The sequence below is a fragment of the Chanodichthys erythropterus genome, chromosome 13 (genome assembly GCF_024489055.1).
Source record: "Chanodichthys erythropterus isolate Z2021 chromosome 13, ASM2448905v1, whole genome shotgun sequence".
NCBI lineage: Eukaryota > Metazoa > Chordata > Actinopteri > Cypriniformes > Xenocyprididae > Chanodichthys > Chanodichthys erythropterus.
The window spans coordinates 36,318,740-36,336,832 of NC_090233.1; the positions used below are offsets into that span (position 1 = coordinate 36,318,740).

Genomic DNA, 18,093 nt, shown 5'->3' on the forward strand with positions numbered 1-18,093 from the left:
GCTGCGTGTGTCTGTCAAGTACGTGTGGATGGAGTGTGTGTATGAGTGAATGAACAACAGACAGAGAGAGAGAGGCAGAGAGAGAGAGAGAGAGAGAGAGAGAGCACAAACACATCGCCCCTGAGGGAAATTCCTCCCTCCCTCGCTCTCTTTCTAGCCCCCCTCCTATCATCTATACTATCGCTCTGCCTCTTCCCCCAGCCTCTCTCTCTCTTTCTTTTCTTCATATTGTTTGATTTGCGTTTCATCGCCTTTTCTCATCTAAATACGTGAACTCATTCTTCACTTTGTCTTCAAATGTGATTTTTTTCCTTCCTCATATCCCACATTCAGAACAGACTGTTGTTTTTCCAGCATTCTTTTTTTCTGTCCAACAGCTTTGGATTGTATTTGCCCCAGAAAATCCCCAAAATCATGAATAACTTACAGGGTGCTGGCTCACAAACACACAGGGCACAAATAGATGGGCAGTACGTAGCTTCAGTGTGTCTGTTAATCTCCAAATGTGCAGCACACATTTACTGTATAATGGTGCATTACCCACACTGGAAAAATAATTGTGTGGTGCAGAAATACTTATATGAATGTATGTGTTATATGAATGTCTGAGTGTTTATATTAGGTTTTGAGACTGGTCATCACTTGTTAACTTTTCACTATTTTTATCACTTGCTTGACTAGTTTAAAGTTTTTAAATTTTGTTTAATATATATATATATATATATATATATATATATATATATAATATAGTATATATAATATAGTATAAAAATAGTATATATATATATATATATATATATATATATATTAATCAAAATTAGACATAAAATACTAATTTCAGAATATTTCAGAACATTTATTTTATATATTATGTAATTTTTTGTTATGTTATTATTTCTTAGACTGGGTAAACCCAGCCTGATCTGCTCAGTCTGGAAATCCGTACATTCATTTCTGCTGCATCGGTTACACTTTTGCAGGAACCAATCACAGACTGGCTTATTCACCTTGCTCGCTATTGGCGGGTACAGAGCTCTTTCTATGGCTCTGGGTGGGTATAACACGATGACGTCTCTCGCACGACCATCAATCCAATTCCTTTTAACCTCTCAACGATGCTAAATGACTTCTTTAGTTTAGCAAACAAATCGCTCGACTGGGTGTAAATATCACTCACTTTCATGTTTTTTTTGCACAACCTGCAAAAATCGCTCGATGCCATTGCTGCTTCTGCAAACCGCTGATCAATGCTACAATACGAATTAAACCTGTCTGGAGTTTTCGCGTTGCTCTGCAAAAGTACGTAACCCAGATCATTGATCTGATTGGTTGAAGGACTATCCAATTACGTGACTAATGCTCGTTGATCACGCCTCTTGTGCAGTAGGAAATACATAGCAAACTCCCCAGACCAATGTTCAATTTTAAATTGAGCTTGGTCTGGTGATAGCCAGACAAATTATTTCTAGCTTCTCTATCAGGAAACTATCTTGTTGGTTTGGGTCTTTTGAACTTTATCACATCGAAGGGTGAGCAGGAGCTGTAATATTATATTTACAATTTCATTCATGTATTTACATGTTCAACTTTTTTCAACTATTCTTACTATACGGGTCAAAATGAGATCTGCTCTTTCACTTACTTGATGTTTTTGTAGTATATATAATTTTTCCTTTAAGAAATTCTTACTTAATTAGTGACATTAAAGGGTTAAGTGACTTGCCAAGTAATGCTAAATTAAAAATGATTTCTCTGAAATTACTGCAGTGTCTGTCTGCCCAGGTCTGACTCCACCTTCCTCCACTTTCGCTGAGGTCTCAGTCGGATTATGGATTACTACAGAGTCTTATTATCTCCCTCACCCATATGAGCAGTAATGTAGTGTGAAGGGAAGAGGTTGAGAGTTTAAATGAAGACCTCCTGCTGGTTAAGATCTCAGAACGCACACCCCCTCCTCCCTCACTCACCACATTTGTGTTTCTGCATCTCTGCTTTCAGACCTGGAGGGGGGAGGTAGTTAGGGGGAAAAAAAGCAGCACCCTGTGATGTCGCACCATGAGGGGGGCTAGTTTGCCTCCTGTTCTCCTCTTCCTCCTTTGAGACATCCAGGAGCGTCTTAAACCCCCAGCCTTGTTAGTGAGCATGTCTGATTTGGCCCTTTCTCTGTGTCTCACACTTTTTTTTTTTTTTTTTTTTTTTTTTTTTACACTTTCGTTGTCACTCCATAAAACCTACCGTCAGCTGTGATCACAGCGTCTTTCATATTTTTTTCACAATTCCTACAACTTTTTTTTATTCGTCTTTCTATATAGAGAACACTCCATTGAATTCTGTCTCCCTTTCTGGCATCACAATCTTCATCCTTGCCGTTTCTCCCTTTAAGCGAGATGCTTATCTCCCATGAATTCTGAATTCCTTTCCTTTTCCTTCATTAAAGTTTCTTTTTGTTTCTCCTCCGCAGGCTGGTTTTAGAAGGAATCAGAGGGGGGTCAGACCACATACTCACAGAGGGTGGCCGTTCTTCAGGTTTAGCCTTCAAATAGTGCGATTGTTTGTGGAGTTCCACAAAGTTCTTCTTATGAATCTTTTGCACGTCCGTCTTGGCCTGGGTGTCTGAAGATTAGAAGGCAGGCCTGAGATCTCAAAATAGCATTACATGGCTGTCAGCTCAATTTTCACTCTATTCTGCCTGTTTTATTCTTTTCATTCAATTCTCTTGATCATCCATTTACATTCCATTTACATCCATTTACATTTACAGTATATTAATTTTTAAAATCAGAATGTCTTGTATTTTGCCAACACAGCAGCAGAGTGCAAGGATTCGATGCCATTGAGGTCAAGTGCGCACATCCTTGCAGGAAATTCTCAGAAATTATGGAATAAGTGATTTTATTTTCCAAGTATAACTGAAGTTTGCTTACTGAAGTCTTTGTTAAGGAACAGACAAAAAAAAATGTAAGTCGTTGTTTATTTAAAATCTTAATTTTTGCGACTTTAATATGAGCATATTTGAATATGCTGTGTTGTGGCACATTAGAACCACATTTTGCATTAAAATATAATAATAATAATAATAATCCTTACATTTATATAGCGCTTTTCTGGGCACTCAAAGCACTTTACATATTGAAGGGGGAATCTCCTCAACCACCACCAATGTGCAGCATCCACCTGGATGATGCGACGGCAGCCATATTGCGCCAGTACGCCCACCACACACCAGCTTATTGGTAGAGAGGAGACAGAGTGAGGAAGCCAATCAGTGTATAGGGATGATTAGGAGGCCATGATGGACAGAGGCCAATGGGCAAGTTTGGCCAGGATGTCGGGGTTACACCCCTACTCTTTTCGAAGGACATCCTGGGATTTTTAATGACCACAGAGAGTCAGGACCTCGGTTTAACGTCTCATCCGAAGGACGGTGCTTTTTTGTCAGTATAGTGTCCCCATCACTATACTGGGGTGTTAGGACCCACACAGACCACAGGGTGAGCACCCCCTGCTGGCCTCACTAACACCACTTCCAGCAGCAACCTAGTTTTCCCAGGAGGTCTCCCATCCAGGTACTAACCAGGCTCAGCCCTGCTTAGCTTCAGTGGGCAACCAGTCTTGGGCTACAGGGTGATATGGCTGCTGGCACACAATGACATCAAACCTGGTATGATTCATCTTGACTTGTCAATTTCAGGGACCCAGACCGTGTGGGAGTGTCAGCATCAGGTTGACTAAAATATGGAATTAAAAATGCAAGTCATGATACAACCTCCTCGAGACAACATGTCCTTTTCCTTTTCCTACATAACCAAGAAAGGTACTAAGAGTACAGACATCCAGATTCCAGACAGAAATAAATCCTCGCAAATACACATTCTCGTCAAATGATCTAAGACCTGGACTACTAATTATTATTAAAAGCATTACATTTATTTGCTTGTTTTGTATAAGAACACATCTGACATGAACACCCTTTAGATGCATAATGTAAATGGAATGGAAATGTGTTTACATCCAGCTGGTAGCTTTGAAAGGTTCAGGAGCGGGTACAGATAAATAAGCACATATTCAAGAAAGAGTAACCTTTATAATCTTTTAAAGAGATGACATATAAGAAAAAAAAACATGCGTCATTGTCATTGTAATTGTCCTGTGGTTGTATGATGAATGGTTAATGTGTTGCTGAGCGGTGCGAGCAGCACTTTGAGATGCATGCTTACTTTCAGTGTCAACTGTAATTTATGGCATGTGAAAATAAAAGCAGGAGAACTGCAAAAGGAAACAGTAAAAAGGTATCTCTTTGCTCTGGCATTAAAATGATTACCATACATACATTATACATAGCAAATCACTTTGAGATTTCTAGTATCTGCTTGGTTTAAAGAGGATGTGCTGCTCTTTTACAGCTTGCTGTATGTGCATTAGCAGGCCAGTCGTAAAATCTCTGCTTACATTGCACTGCCGACCAAATGTGCTGGGCAACAATAAGAAAATACTCAATGCAGTTCAGTTTACCTTCCTCCGAGACATTGGGCCTCATAAATAATATGACTGAACAAACTTGCAAACATGCTTAAATTTCTTTTTCAAAGGCACTATCAGAAAGGGGACAATAATGTCTGGATCGCTGACTCAGTATGGAAAATTTCTGCGCACACTAGTGTACACTGATGACTTTTGATTGTTCTGAAGGGACCAATGGATGCCAGTATTGTAATATTAGCTTAAAATAGTCACATACTAACAAAAAAAAGTGTTATTATAAGACATTCTAAAATTTGGATTTGCTCATTTTTAATTGTCCCTCAGATAATCTTCCAGCATATGGATAATTAATTCAGAGGGTTTAAACTGCAAACATTAACAATTGTTATTTATTGTGATTCTATACCAAATAAAATATTGTTCTTGTGATATGTATTATTCACTCTGACACCTCTATTGAATATATAGTGCGAAACAGACAGCGCGACCAGTGTAGAAGTCCAATCCTGAGCTAATGACTGAACTTTTTTTAATAAATCATAAACATACTGTGCAACAGTGTAATCCGATTCTTGAACGTTCATTATAGTGAATCAAACCCATGCTTAACTGTGAGACTTGAATCAGTTAGTGAATGCTCGTTCATATGATTATGTATAGTTAAAAACACATGGTGTGTTTTAGTATGTTATAATAAATACATGAATTAATGAGTGAATGAATGCATTACCACATTTGGTCACACTTTATATTAGGTGTCTTTACTATGTACTTACATCAAAAAATAAGTACATTGTTCTTATTGTGTTCTTATTGTATTGCAAAACACTTTTGCTGCTATTGCAGTGGGATATAGGTAAGGTAAGGTTAGGTACAGATTTGGTGGTATGGGTAGGTTTAAGGGTGGGTTAAGGTGTAAGGGAAGGTAATTATAGATGTAATTACAGAAATTAATTACAGCTATAATTACATACAGGTATTTTTTTAAATATAAGTAAAGTGTAAAAACATGTACGTACACAATAAGTGCATTGTATCAAATTACTAATTTAAATGTGTCATCCCTAGTCTTTCTTTGTTGTCTTAGTTTTACCTTCATGCACTTTTATGTTGCATTCATCAGTTCCTGTTTTTCTTTGTTCAGGTTTCCCGCTACTCCTTTGTTGTCATGGTTACTAATATGATTTGCAATCACCTCATTTCCCTGTGTGTTTAAGTTCCTGTGTTTTCTGTGTTCTTTGTCTGGTCTTGTTAATGTTACATGGTGTTTGTTTGCCTGCCTGCCTTCTGTTGGAGTTTATTAAAGACTGTTTGTACCTTCCTGCTATGTACCATGACAGAAGACCTGACCAAAAATGGATTCTGGTGCTGCTGCACAGTTCATTGCTTTGGCTTGAAAGGGCCTATAACTGTTTGATTATACGGTGGAGTTCTGTCGTCTCGCCATCCTTTCCCCTTATGACGATGAGACCCTCAGAATGCTGTATTGGACCCAGGCCAATTACTACTGCCCCGTAGACCTCCCAGACATCCAAAGTCTTCGCTAGAAGGACGCTGTTCCCAAGTGTCTGGAAAGTGCATACCCCGGTCCAGATTACAGCCGAACCCAGAGCCCAGCCCGTCACCACCCCAATCAATAGGTCCTGAGCCCCCCGCAGACTGGAAGCTTCCACCTGCCACAACGAGTGAGCTTGAAGCCGAGGAAGGGAAGACAGAGCACACAATCGGCCTGGAGCCGAAGCAGCTCGAAGAGTCTCACCAGGGGTGTGAGCCAGCGACACCGTTCATCGTCGGAGATGCGAGTTAAAGGGGATGGAAGCGAGCCCCATCCACCGCTACTGACAGTGAGTATAAGCTGGATCTTTTGGACAGTTTAGAAATGTGTGGAGAGATAAATTCCCAATACCCATTGACCTCATCAGAAATTCAGTCTTCAGTCTTGTTAGCCCCCCTCCCTCTTCCACCACCAATTCCAACTGCCTTCGAAAATGCTGTTTTTTGTTGGATTTTGTTTGGTTCTCCAGTCTACCCAGTCATCCTTGTCCCCCATCGTTCCCACAAGACAACATCTACCTAATCTCAGTGGCGTGGCAACATCACGGACCATCTGGGAACCTCCTCCGCCTGGGTGTCATGATCCTGGGGCTCCGCCTACAGCCTCAGAGCACACTGGACCACCTCGACCAGCCATCCAAAATCCTACACCTGCGCTCCTCCCCCCTCATCTCCAGCAAGGACCATCGGCCCTTCGGACTCGCCGGGCTCCCTCAGCATGTCGGCTCCACCTGGGTCAGACATCACCACGCCTTCGCTGTGGACTTTTGGGCCATGCGCTTCTCTCTGGCCCTCCACCCCTGTGGCTCCGGCAAGCTCCGCCGTCCTTCAGGCTCCACTTCTGCCCTCAATCACACCAACTTGTCCTCAGCCCTCAAGATCCCCACTTACATCTCAGGAGATCATCGCTGCTGCTGCTTCGTCGCGGCCATCCTGGTCATCAGTGTCCCATTGCTTCTTCGGAATTTCATCTGCGCTCTTATTTTCACTCTCCAAGGTATCGCCCTGGTGTCATCAGCAGGGATTCCTCCATGGCCCCTTCCTTCCATCTACTCCGTCTTGGACCATCATCGTGCAAGTCACCTGGCTCCTCCCTTCATCCAAACCGTGGTTTCCACCTCCATCTTAACCACCCTGGTTTAATCTGCCTGCCTTCTCCGCATCCGCTTCCCAAACCTCCACCCGTCTCCCTCATCTCTGCGCTTCTGTCACGGCACAAGGCTGCGCCGCCTGGGAGGGGGTGTTATGTCACCCTGAGTCTGTCTGTGTTGTCTTAATTTTACCTTCATGGACTTTTAGGTTGCATTCATCAGTTCCTATTTTTCTTTGTTCAGTTTTCCCGCTAGTCCTTTGTTGTCATGGTTACTAATACAACTTGCCATCATGGTTAGCTGTGTCATCATTAATCACCTCGTTTGCCTGTGTATTTAAGTTCCTGTGTTTACTGTGTTCTTTGTCCGGTCTCGTTAATGTTACGTGGTGTTCGTTTTGCCTGCCTGCCTTCTGTTGGAGTTTATTAAAGACTCTTAATAAAAGACTTTATTAAAGAAAAATCTTCATCTTCGTGTGTATTCCTGCTATGTACCATGACAAAATGTTCATAGTAGTTAAAGACACCCAATATAAAGTTGGACCCCACATTGGTTTTAGTATTGTTATTTAATTTGTTATTTAAAATGCTGCCTCTAAAAAGCCAAAAGACTTTTACAAGAATTGTTTTGCTTATTTATCACTGAAATCATCTCATGATTGTCAATGTAATTTTTCATGTTTTAAATAATTATTTCTTAAGAGTAATGTATGTTTGTGTTTATATTACAAATATATAAAGTCAACACGAATTACCTGATGCGATTAACAATTCACCACCAGCCAAATGTTGTAAACCTAATTTTATTTAAAAGAGATGTCTGTTTATGTTTTCTATTGATCATAGCAGCAGTAATTCATCAAAAGTTGAAGAAGAGTGTCATAAACGGGCACACATCCAGACACTCGGTGTAGACATGAGGACATTTGGCACATCAAAGAGCTGATTTGGGTGTCTCGGCTGCAGAGGTTCAGTGATACTGTGCAGTCCACCCAAACAATGCCAGATCAAGACAGTCTGCTGCATTTTTTACAACCATGAACTCATAACAGACCCACAAGATCAAGAACTGCACCATGAAGATTGTGTTTAGCACTAATTTCAACTGGTGACATGTAATTTATAGTGAATTCTCCATGATCTCTCTTGGATATAGGCCTACTGTTGTTTGGTTGCAAAATTTCTTCTAAGGGATCAATAAAATGTATCTTGATATTTATATCTATAACTACCTTGACATTTTAATTATTTTTCCATCCCATTTTACATGTTTTAATGTTCAAGTATAATTGTTTCAAGCCATATGAGTGAGTTTTCATTACGGTGAGGAAGACTGTGGCAGTGTTTGTAAACCTAAAGTAATCTCTTCTCTGGAGAACGTCATGCTGAAGTTGTTATTGCATCAAGTTGCAGCCAAGTGCCCAGGGCTGGTCCTCAGATGAAAACTGAACAAGCCCCAGGGCAATCAATGGACAATAAGCTAATAGGAAGCTAATAGCACTAGGCTAATAGTTTCTGCCAGAAGATATCAGATAACAAGTGTTTAGTTTCCATAATATTTTCATTTCTTGAACTGTATGTTTTGTTGTAATGTAGCTTTCACCTCTGCACTAGACACATGCTGCTATCATGTGCTAGAACTTTACACTAGTAAAGAAATGAACAGGTTGTGCTGAAGGAAGGGGGTAGACTTGCACACCTGTGTGCAGATGTGACTAATTACCTTGTAGGTGTGAGAGTCTGTGGTTTCTTTCTCAGGAGAAAAAAAGTCATTTGGACGGAGAGGAGTGTGTGTTCCGCTGCTCTGACACTGGGGCCAGAGCGAGGGTACTGCAGGGGTGCTGGACAATTACCACAACTCACACGGCATCACCTCAATCAGAAGTGGCCTGGAGCGGCACGCTTTCCTGTGGCTCTATTTCTGGGTTGGTGTAGTAAAAGGTGATACATGCAATGTCCTGTCAATGACATCATTTCTGCCAGAAACACATAGGCAGAAATCAAAAGCATTAACAAAGAATAGCGAAAAAGCTCCATGGTATTAAAGGGTAGGTTCACCCAAAAATGTCATTAATTACTCACCCTCATGTCGTTCCACACCCATAGGACCTTCGTTTATCTTCAGAACCCAAATAAAAATAACGACTTTCTTCAACATTATCTTCTCTTCTGTGTCATTATGCTACGTTGTTTACATCCAACGCTTCCAGGATCTACATCAGAACGCCGACTCATTATTGGCTGGCTCCTGTGTCAGCATCACACACATGCGTTGTGCTGCTCACGTGATCAGCTTCAGCCAATATTGAGCTGGCATTCAGACGTAGAACTTGGAAGCGATGGATGTAAACAACGTAGCATAATGACACAGGACAGAAGATATTGTTGAATTAATGTATTATTGTTTTGTTTTTGCACACAGTATAATTTCTTTTGTTCTCGTCACTTCATAAAATTAAGGATGAACCACTGCAGTCACGTTGACCATTTTAATATATTTTTTATACCTTTCTAGGCCTTGAAAGTGGTTGTTAAATTGCTGTCTATTGAGGAGTCATACGGCTATCAGATTTCATCAAAAATTTCTTAATTTGTGTTCCAAAGATGAACGAAGTTCTTACGGGTGTGGAACGACATGAGGGCGAGTAATTAATGACAGAATTTTGATTTTTGGATAAACTAACCCTTTAACATGTTTGGACATGGGAATGCAGTCGTGCCAATATATATATATATATATATATATAATATATATATATATATATATATATATATATATATATATATATATATATATATATATATATATACAGCTATGGAAAAAATTAAGAGACCACTTAACATTGATTTCTGAACTTGGAGTGGTCTATTAATTTTTTCCATAGCTATATATATATATATATATATATATATATATATATATATATATATATATATATATATATATATATATATATATATATTTAAATATATATATATATATATATATTTTTTTTTTTTTTTTCTTAGGCAATAACAGTAAAAATGTTTAATAGCTTTTTTTGTTGCCAAGACTGTAAAGTATGACCCTATATAGAATCTGAATTAATTAATTAATTAATTTATACTAAAATATTAAAGGTGCTAAAGAGGATGTTTTGTTTTATACATTTTTGCAATATTACTTCAAACTGTCTTTACTAACTGATAAAAGACTATTTATTAGGTGCATTGAAAGGAATAATATTAATATACATCATCTGTGCACGAGGTAGGGCCTTAAAAACATCAGCCAATCGTTTACGCGATCATCGTGTAAACGATTGGCCCTCTGGCTTGTCAATCACTGCCGTGACGTTCCTTGTGAGAGATGAGCACAACTGCGCGCTCCAGTAACTTTCCACACTCCACAGGCACCGCATGCAATGTTTTTGTCAGGAGACAGGAGTAACAACTGCAGATTATGAGTTACCTGTGGTGATTCCGACATAATGAATCCAAAAAACACGACACAGCGAATGCCTTTGGTAAACACTCGTGTTCCAATACTTGTGCACGAGTTTTGGGAGGCATTCCTTTGAAATTATCTGTGAAGGAGGGGGGCTGTTTTTATGCGCTCATTTCAAAAACTCAGTAACAGTCTTTGGATTCTCAGTCGACGAAAAAATCCTCTCTATCACCTTTAACGAGATAAAACAACTTAGTTTTTTTTTTTTTTTTTTCATGTTTTCATCTAATATATTTTTTATTTCAGCTTTATTAACAAAACGTTTTTTAGTTTTGGTTATCATAGTATTGTCAGTTTTGTCTGTACTTTTGTAAGGAAAAAAAGAGAAAGCCTGTAGGAGTCTTTGTGCATGTGTAAGAAAAAGAAAGATCACAAGAGAATGAAAGAGAGAGAATTGTCATGAGCATCACTGTGTAATGCTAATGGGCTTCATTCCCCTTACAGCTGATTTCTAATGAGTTTTCATCAGTCATCTCACTCATTGCTTCATTTAGGAGATTTGATTAGAAGACTGTGAGTGTTTGTGTTCAAATCAGTCATCGCAGTCCTTTGTTTCTGGTTACTTAAGAGCTTCACACTGAAGCCCCTAGACCTCTCATGGACGTCATTTTGGAACCCCTACAAGGACACGGCCACACGCTGGAACAGGTCTACTGGGGAAAGGTGTGAATGTGTGTGTGTGTGTAATGGAAAGGGCGGGATTATATATCCATCATGCTATACAATCCTGTTAGAGCTGGGTGTAGGTTTTCAGTGCGAGTGGATGTATTTTTGTGCATGTGTATTTATGTGACATTTAAATATTACACATATTGCACATTGAATATCCATTTTCCATGTAGTATTGGATATTTTTTTCTGAGAAGAAACTACACAACTGTTTAAAACAACTGTTGTTGTAGCAAAAAATGCTAATGCAATCCCCAAGTCACTGAATCATAAATTCTCTCTCTCAACCATCAAAGGTTTTAAGAAATCCCTGGCAACCACATAAACAACCCACAGCTTGTGTGGATGTGTGTGGTTGTGCATGTAATAAAGACAGACAGACAGATAGACGAAGAGAGAGAGAGAGTCTGGTTTCGATAAGGGAACATAAGCATGTGTCACATACGCCACCCTTCCCTTGAAGATTAGCTCAGGGGGGGCTGGAGTGTAAGCCATGCAATCATTTTCCAACATGAGACTTTACAGGGATGGAAAAGAGACAGAAAGAGAGACCCAGTTTGGAATTAGACAGACCTAAGAATCCCTTCATTAATGACTTCATTAATGACTGTTAAATTTGATTAAATTTTGGTGATGCTAGTTAAGGCTAATAACCAGAAGTATAAAACTTTGGTGTATAACTAGCATGACATGAGTAATAGCTCAAATTGTGGATCTTGAGGAGAGGTGTGCCGTCACTTTTCTAAGCACTCAGACTTACAGTTTTCACCTGGCTGACCAAAAAATAGCCTTATATTTAAGGTGGTATCTGACAGGAGCTGTTATTGTTTACTAAAACTATTATAAATGGTTTTCTTTAAAAAAAAAAACAATAAAAAAAACGCCATCAAAAAAATAAAATAAATAATAGATTAATTTTTTTAACTTAAAATACTTAAACGAAAATTAGAAATGTTGCCATGGCAACTAACTGAAATAAATTAAGTTGAAGTACTAAAATTACAGCTGAAACAAAATAAATTAAATCTAAAATGAAATATAAAAAAGTAATAAAATTGACAAAAGCAAATTGCCAAAGTCACGTGATTTCAGTAAATAAGTCTTCGTTACATCACAAGTGTTTCGAAATTTCAATGGTTCACCACTGGGGGCGTGACTTTGGCAGTTTGATACATGCTCTGAACCACTGATTCAAAACAAAAGATTCGTAAAGCTTAAAAGCTTCATGAAGCAGTGTTTTGAAATTGCCCATCACTAGATATTGTTGAATAAAGTCGTTATTTTCTTTTTTGGTGCACAAAAAGTATGCTCGTCACTTCATAACATTAAGATTGAACCACTGTAGTCACATTAACTATTTGGAGTCTTTTTGTGAACAAACCAAGTATAATTACTATATAAGAATATATACTCTGTATACTGCTGCCTAAATCCTGTGGAGGAGAGAGAGAGAGAACAAATGTGCTGTATAATTTCCCACTTTTAGAACAATAGATTTGTCCTTGGCCCAGATATGCCATTACTCAAATCTCCCCACAGGTAAAACTATACATCCATTTAATGCAATACTCTCACATGTCACAGTCTAGTAGTGATTTAGGGAAGTAAGACTAAGTCAAAGTGTTTACTGTATTTGGTTGTCAAAGTCCCTTTCAAGCAAAGTCAGTTCACTTGTCGATCATATTTGCAACACTACCAGGCAGCTTTTTTGGGGAATGCAAGACCAACTTCTATACTTTAACTGGGAAATATAAAAACCTGACTTAATTTAAAAAAGCACCATTTATTGTGCATTGCATTTTCTCCTAATCATAGTAATATGAGTGAAACATCTTTGTGGTCGCTTGATTTCAACACTGTGAAAAGTGAAACTAGACAGTTTTTTTTTTTAAAGGACATATTTCTGCCTGATCTGCATGATGCTTAAAAATGACTTTGTTGTATTTTAATGTAGTTTGATTGTTTTGATCATGTTAAATATTTTTTACTTGAATACTATATTAATACCAGTTAATTATATATATATATATATATATATATATATTTTTTTTTTTTTTTTTTTTACAGTGGCATCCAGAAGTGCACATTTTTCCATCTAATTCCAAAGTATTAATTTGCAGTACATTAAGCACATAAAATACTGGTGATGTAACTCTTCTAACATGATTTGCTGACTAATAGTAACCAACATATAAAGCAGCTTACTGTCCTAAAACTCTTTTTAGGGCTTATTTAGGCTAGAAGCTCTCTGTTGAACTATTAGACCGGTGGGGTCCCCCGCTCTGTTAGAGTAAAGAGTCAGTTCAGAGAGCACCAAGTTACATGCAGACTGAAATCTTTTGGGACTGAGCTTGGAGCCGTTGTCAGGCACCACAGTCAGCAGGGAGTCTGTCTCTGTCATCACATGTGTATGTGTGGAGTCTTTTGACAGTGTGTTTGCATGTGTGTGTATTTGATTATACTTGTATGCACCTCTGAGTGTTTTAAGTTTCCATTTGCATTCCTTCTTGGCTGATGCTTTCTTGTAAAAAAAAAAAACAAAAAAAAAAAACTTTGTTGTGAGTTAACTGACAGTGCATGTCATTGTGTGTGTGTGTCTGTTTTCCGGTTCATCTAATTGTCAGGTCCTGGATGGTGGTCCCTCGTGGTAAAAGCTGTTGTTTGCTTGGTGCATCTGTCGTTCTGTATGTCTCTCCAGACAACTCTCACATCATGATACCTCTCTGTTACCTTCACCTCGGCTTCAAACAAACAGCACAGCTTCAGAGTAACAACCTCTCTCCTGTATACGGTTAAAGACCTTTATTTCATCCGATGTCATAACTTCATACAGACCTCACTTTTAGCCATGGACGATTTTGCTCCCACCACTTCTGAAATCTTTGCGGCAGGGATATATATAATACAGAAGTAGCATCTCAATAAAAATAGCAGCGTCCAGTGTGCTTTTGAAATGGTTATAATATTTTGGACATTGTTATATTATTGTTTATATTTCAGTTTTAACCTGTACACATTATTTGTGCATAATCTTATGAATATTGGTAAGTCTAGACTACATGCTGTTCAAAAGTATGGGGTTGTAATTCAAATACTGTGGGGACCTATATGCACATGTTTTATGAGTGTCAACATATTGGAATATTTTGGGATAAGGTTTTTCAAGCCTTGACGGAGCTGTGTGACGTGGTTATCCCTAAACATCCCATTCTTTGTCTGTTGAATGATGATAGTGAGCTCAATCTGAATGTTAATCAGAGAAAGATCCTTCACGCTGCTTTAACTGCAGCCAAAAAGATAATTTTTAAAATTTGGCATGAACCCACATCCCCAGCATTTAAAATTGCATTGTTAGAATGCACAACAGCGAGAATTAATAAAGCCAAACCAAAAACACTTAAGGCATGGGCAGAATTTATTAGGAAAATCTCCCAGTTAATATCTTATTAGAGCAGCTGTACTGCTTGCTCTATAAGTCCAAGAAGTAGGTGCAGTTGGATTCTTAGATCTGTGTTGGTGTTATCTACTCAACCCCTCTCCCTCCTCTTTTTATTTATTTTTATTCATTTATTATATATTTATTTTTGTCATTTATTTTATTTCTTACATATGCAAACCCTGGTTTTGTGTATAGTTAAGCTGTGACACACAAGTTGACCATGTTCTATTCTGCAATAAAAAAAATAATCACAAAAGTATGGGGTTAGCAGCACAACTGTTTTCAACATTGATAATAATAATAATAATAATAATAATAAATGTTTCTTGAAGAACAAATCAACATATTAGAATGATTTCCGAAAGACTGTGTGACACTAAAAAAAAAGCTTTTTTTGTCAAATAAATGCAGCCTCAGTGAGCATAAGAGACTTCTTGTGTCCAAAGACATTGAACCGACCCCAAACTTTTGAACGCTAGTGTAATTCATAACCTGCACATGCAACTCACACACAACTGTTCCCACCACCTTTTATAACAAGAAGAGACCCTTGACACAAATTGTGAAGTGGGTTCTTAGTCCCATAGTGTGTACCTGAAGTTTTCTAGTACTTTAATTTTTATAAAAGCCTAATCAGTTCAAATCACAGTTAATGCTGCAAAAGTGCTAAGAGAACACTGTCATCCCAAAAGCAGCATTATTGCCTGTGTTATGGAAGGAAATTTATAGTGGCCTTTGTTTAGAACTCCCAGTGTACCTAAACGCACACTACTGAATTATTCAGTTACATTTAGGAGTTTTACCATAATGGTCTGAAGTGGCTTTTCATTGTTCTCTATCCTTCTTTTTTCTTTTATTTTGTAGGAATTCTAATAATTGTAGAAATATAAGTTTGCATATTCACAATATTAATTACCATTTAGAGTGAAGGAGGATTTATACATACTGTATTAATGCTGCCTTGATACCTTGTTTTTGTTAAAACTGTGTTGTGCTAAATGGGAAGTGTTTTCTGACAAGCTTTACTGATATTCTTCATTAATTGCTCTCAAAATGTAAATAAACTAATTTACACCTGGTCACCTCATTTGTTTTTATTAAATGGATAGATGTCCAATCGTGAAAATCCTAAAAAGGCCTCCGAAATGCATTCGAGACGGATTGTAATCTGATCGCACAAACATCTGCAGGAAGTGGTTTGAGTTGCATTCCAGATGCAAGTGCAAAGGCATCTGGTTGCTGAAACCACATAAAGCTTACTCATCCCAAAATGCCAATCAATCAATCAATCAATCAATCAATCAATCCATCCATCCATCCATCCATCCATCCATCCATCCATCCATCCATCCATCCATCCATCCATCCATCCATCCATCCATCCATCCATCCATCCATCCATCCATCCATCCATCCATCCATCCATCCATCCATCCATCCATCCATCCATCCATCCAAAGGAGTGTGTTATACCAGCTCCAGGTAGCCATTTATCACAGTGTAACTGCAATATACATATCCAGAGATGGACATCTCTCTTCAGCAAGTACGCTGCTAACTGGTGCAATTCAAACTCAGCTTTTAAAGTTTAACACAGTCATTTTCATTAAAAGTGGTAAATGCCAAATTCTCTTCCCAGTGCTGATGACACTCTCTCAACTGTTGCAGTCATTGAACTTGAAATCAGCTGATGATAAATCAAATGCAGCGCATATCTGGTGCTGCCTGGGATTTGAACTTTGCTGAATTTGCATGTTGCAGGATTTTTTTATTTTTTTTATTTCAGTCTCTCATTCACTTCATATGAACATTTCAAATCAAGTACCAAGGCTCACTAGGTTATGAAACAGAGCTCTGGGTTTTGTAGATGTGAACATGAAACTGACCAGGTCACCCTTTTTTGTTGCAAGAATGAAAATAATTTTAGTGGCAAGATAAAAATCATTATGTTATGAAGCTACAGAGTTACAAGTCTGCAAGTCGATTACTCTTGCTTCTTTTAAGAAAATGACCTAGTACACAACGCAGATTTACTGTTGTTGAAATATTCACAGGAGAAATGGCTAAGGTATTACTGTACACCATTTATTTTTATAATGGCAGTAAATCATGTGGCATTTATGCCTTAGTCTCGTCTCTCTGAAGAGTGTGAGAAGGGCACAAAGTCAATAGCTTCACTCTGAGAGATGCGTCCTCTAATAGCAGGTGGGAGGTTAAGTGCTGTAATAAAACTACAAGGACCATGGCGGTCACTCTTCTTGGGCCCTATAGTGTGTGTGTGTGTGTGTGTGTGTGTGTGTGTGTGCTGCCAGGCATCAGCATTGGGCATTGGATGTATAATTGAGAGGCAACTAAAAACTTTTATTATCATAAAGGTTAATACTTTAAAGTATAAGTATAAGGCTCACTGTTTAAAAAAAAAGTAATTTTATGCTTGGTGTTGTGATTTTTATGTATGTGCACCTGGTATTCCCTATGTTATAGGGACCAAATGTCCCCACAAGGATAGTAATACCAGTACTTTTTGACCATATGGGGAATTTTTTTTTGGTCCCCATGAGGAAAACCGCTTATAGATCTTACAAAATGAAGTTTTTTGAAAATGTAAAAAAGGGAAGTGTTATGGGTAAGGGAAAGAATAAATAGTTTGTAAAATGTAAAAGTCATTATGTCTATTGAAAATCCCCATTAAACATGGAAACGTGTGTGTACGTGTGTGTGTGTGTGTGTGTGTGTGTGTGTGTGTGTGTGTGTGTGTGTGTGACTGAATGTGTTAAGCAGGTGAATTCTTGAGTGTAGCCTTCAGCCCTCTTGACCTCATGAATATTACATCAGTGGACTGAGGGCATGCAGAAGATTAGATGAAATATTTACTACACCACCATTCTTGAACCTACATTCTTGTTTTAGACAAGTGTTTTTCCAAATGATGAAACACTGTAATAAATAGCTAGCCTTTATGTGCACATTAACCCTCAAATGCATGTACGTTTTGCAAATTACATTACAAATTGCCTAGATGCAAAAACGTTGATTAGAATTGATTAGAAATTGCAATTGACTATATTTTGTAATATTTTGGTATTTTATCTATCATTTATCATACAGATCTTTCCAGAAAAAAGAACAGGATTTTTAATTTCTGCACTGCATTTATATTTTAAATCTCAACTGACTGTCAAACACATACAGAGGAACGCTGCTCACAGGAAAATGAATAGGTTAATGCTGTATTTCTGCATAAAATATGCTGTATTGGCAGCTATAGTCGTTTAAAATAAAACAAAAATTATGCAAACACAGTGGTTGTGTTGTGTAAGTATTAAGTTAAAAAATAGTATTGGAAAAAATGTATTAATATAATCAAGCCAT

The 18,093-nt window shown here is 38.0% G+C and overlaps 1 pseudogene; it reads right to left on the minus strand.

Annotated features, from left to right (window-relative positions):
* Positions 1 to 3,524: 3,524 nt before the first annotated feature.
* LOC137035138 (5S ribosomal RNA) lies at positions 3,525 to 3,641 on the minus strand (annotated as a pseudogene).
* Positions 3,642 to 18,093: the final 14,452 nt, after the last annotated feature.